The 3,696-nt window shown below is 40.2% G+C and overlaps 1 pseudogene; it reads right to left on the reverse strand.

Annotated features, from left to right (window-relative positions):
• Positions 1 to 900: 900 nt before the first annotated feature.
• On the reverse strand, positions 901 to 1,956 carry LOC129548302 (E3 ubiquitin-protein ligase RNF146-B pseudogene; annotated as a pseudogene).
• Positions 1,957 to 3,696: the final 1,740 nt, after the last annotated feature.

The raw sequence follows: 3,696 nt of genomic DNA on the forward strand, positions 1-3,696 counted from the left end.
TCTCTGTCATCCCCGTCTCCTTCTACCCCCAATCCCACCTAGCATCAGACTCTTTTCCAGTGAGTCAACTCATCGCATGAGGTGGCCAAAGTATTGGAGTTTCAACTTTAGCAAAAGTCCTTCCAATAAACACCCAGGATTGATATCCTTTAGAATGGACTGGTTGGATTTCCTTGCAGTCCAAGGGACTCTCAAGAGTCTTCTCCAGCACCACAGTTCAAAAGCATCAATTCTTCGGCGATCAGCTTTCTTCACAGTCCAACTCTCACATCCATATATGACCATGGGAAAAACCATAGCCTTGACTAGATGGACCTTGGTTGGCAAAGTAATATCTCTGCTTTCTAATATGCTATCTAGGCTGGCCATAAACTTTCCTTCCAAGGAGTAAGCGTCTTTTAATTTCATGGCTTTATTATTAAATAGTTGTTATTCTTTTATTTTAAAACCACAAATTCGCATTTGTTCTCATGTTAATTAAGCTTTCTTTTCATACTGATACCAGACATCTTGTATTTGCCAAATTTTTGTAATGGTTTTATGTCAATCCATGCAGAAAAATATGAACCAGTGCAGTAGGCAGATGAGGACCATTAATGCACAGATAATACACACACGCTGGCCAAAAGAACTGAAGGTATTTTAAAAAACTATAAAATAAACAGACCTCAAGAAAACTGGCTTATTACTAAACAGCTCTCAACTATTAACACCCACGTTCCTTGTATTAAATTTCTCAACAGAGATGTGTTAGACATTTTAAAAACGGCTCTATTCTTTCCATACCCCTTCCCACCCCAACTCCTAAAATGTACTACTAGGGATGAATATAATGTTTTGTGCGCAGAAATTTACAGATAACCATCTTCATCCTGAGTGTGGATCTGAAAACTTTTTTATTTAAACTTCCGTTACTGTGCACTCTCCATCAGGCCTTCGAGATCTGACACTCACTGTTCCATCTGCTGCCACTTATCGATCAGCTCCTGATCGATCAGATACTGTCTGATTTGCATTAGGAACCAAAAGTCTCTTTTGGGTCAAGGAGTGTTGTGCAGCAAGCACAGATACATCCTCACTCTCACTGTTGGCATCGGATTCGGTTTCTTCAATCGAAGTGTCTGGTGTTGGTGCTCTGCCTCAAAATGGTGATCCATGCTCTTCTCCTTCCCCTCTATGACTCCTTTCCACTATGCTGTCTCCAACAAGTTGTAAATGTGCAAAAGAGTCTTCCAGAGTAGTGCTTGCATCAGAGGATGGTGTGGTGGGGCTTGTTAGCTGACCATCTACTGATGTCAGGGGCCTCACAGAAGACGACTGAACAGAAGCTACACTCTGAGCCGGTACACTGTCCGCTCCGTCAGCAGAGCTGTCTCTCGCTAGGTTTACAGTATTAGAATCACAGTCCAGCCTAAGTCCGGCTACTCCCTTCTTTGGTATATCTATTGTATCCCGCTTGATCTTCCTGCAACGTCCATGTTCGTTTCTCCTATATTGTACCATATTTTCAAGATCTACAACATAGAGAAACCCTGCAGTTAACATTTCAGTGCTCTTTTTACCTTTGGAAAAAGCATCCTCCATCTTTCTGCTAGTGCACTCATCATACTGCCACCACCCATTTCTTCGTTCATAATACCAGGCCTATTCACCGTTTCCGCTGCTTGCTGCCTTGAGTTCCTCTGGTGACAACAAGGTTGGCTTATCAAGGATATCTTCGGGAATTTCTTGTCGACAGAGGGCATATTGCTTTCCAAGCCATGAAGCTCCCTTCACACATAGATAGCAGAAAACATGCTTGCAAGGCAGACTGACTGGGTGAACACATGTTTGCAGACAAATGGTACATTCAGGGACAGTTAGAGATGGTGCAGTATTAGAACAAGACTCATTTGCATTCCTGTTAGTAGGAAGCATGTTTATAGAGTGATAAATTTCTCCATAGCCAGCAATCATTTCTATTACAGACACCACAGATGCCTGCCACAAAAACAAAATCTCATCTTCATGAATAATCAGCCAGTTTGCAGAATTTTCTCCTCGATCGCTGGATCATCCTGTGCTCTGTGGCCACCACCAAAGCCACCTCGCCGTCTTTTCTCTTCAGCCTCCGAGCTCGCAGCCCATATATTTTCTATTATAAAAAAGGCTGTAATACACATTGGAATTCATGTATCTTTTCAAATTTGTGTTCATTGTCTTCTGATATATACCTCGAAGTGGAATTGCTGGGTCAATTGGTAGTTCTTTTTTTAGTTTTTTGAGAAACTTTCATGATGTTTTCCATAGCAACTGCACAAATTTACATTCCCACCAATTAAGTACAAGGGCTTCTCTTTCTCCACATCCTTGTCAACATTTGTTATTTTCAGATTTTTGAATTGATGATAGCCATTCTGATGAGTGTGAGGTGATATCTCCTTGTGATTTTAGTTTTAATTTCTCTGACAGTGATGGTCAGCATTTCTTCTTGTGCCATCTGTATATCTTCCTTGGAGAAAATCAGATCTTCCCATTGTTTTTTGTTTGTTTGTTTGCTTGTTTTTAATATCGAGTTGAATAGTCTGTTTAGACAGTTTGAATATTAACCACTTATAGTAATTTCATTTGCAAATACTTACTCCCATTCGGTAGGTGGTCTTTTCATTTTTTCAGTGTTTTCGTTTGCTGTGCAAAAGCTTTTAAATTTGATTAGATCTCATTTTTTCCCTTTGCTTCCTTTGCATTAGGAGACAGGTGAAAAAATGTTGCTATGAATTATGTGAAAGAGTTCTGCCTACATTTTCTTCTAGGGGTTTCATAGTTTCCAGTCTTTCATTTAGGGTTTTAATTCACCTTGATTTCATTTGTTTGGTCACTTCATTGTAATCTAAAACTCCAATATTTTGGTCACCTCATGTGACCAGTTGACTCACTGGAAAAGACTCTGATGCTGGGAGGGATTGGGGGCTGGAGGAGAAGGGGACGACAGAGAATGAGTTGGCTGGATGGCATCACGGATGTGATGGACATGAGTTTGAGTGAACTCTGGGAGTTGGTGATGGACAGGGAGGCCTGGAGTGCTGTGATTCATGGGGTTGCAAGTAATCGGACACGACTGAGTGACTGAACTGAACTGTACTGAACTGATAGCTTTCTGTATATAGTATCATATCAACTGCAAGTAGTGACAGTTTTACTTCTTCCTTCCAATTTGGATGACTTTTATTTATTTATTTGAATGTTTGCTAGTACTTCTAGTGTTTTAGAAGTGGCAAGACTGGGCATCTGTGTCTTGTTCCTGATGTAGGGATAGCTTTCAGCTTTTTGCCACTGAATAGGATATAATCTCTGTCTGTTATAAATCACCTTTATTATGTGCTGAAGAGCACATGGACTATACAGTCCATGGGATTCTCTAGGCCAGAGTACTGGTGTGGGAACAGTGCGACTTCAACATTCACTTTCATTGTGTTCAGATATATTCTCTCCATATCAAGTATGGTGAGAGTTTTTGAAATGAATGAATATTGAATTTTGCCAAATGCTTTTACAGCATCTGTTGAGATGATCATGTGATTTTGTCCTCTTTCCTAATGTGGTGTACTACACTGACTAATTTGCAGATATTGAACCATCCTTGTCCCCCTGGTATAAGTCCATCTTTATCATGGTATATGTTGGTTTCAATGTGATGTTGAATTTGGTTTTCTCATA

Source organism: Moschus berezovskii, chromosome 13 (genome assembly GCF_049115385.1).
Source record: "Moschus berezovskii isolate FMDL1 chromosome 13, NW_MosBer_1.0, whole genome shotgun sequence".
In the NCBI taxonomy this organism is placed as follows: domain Eukaryota; kingdom Metazoa; phylum Chordata; class Mammalia; order Artiodactyla; family Moschidae; genus Moschus; species Moschus berezovskii.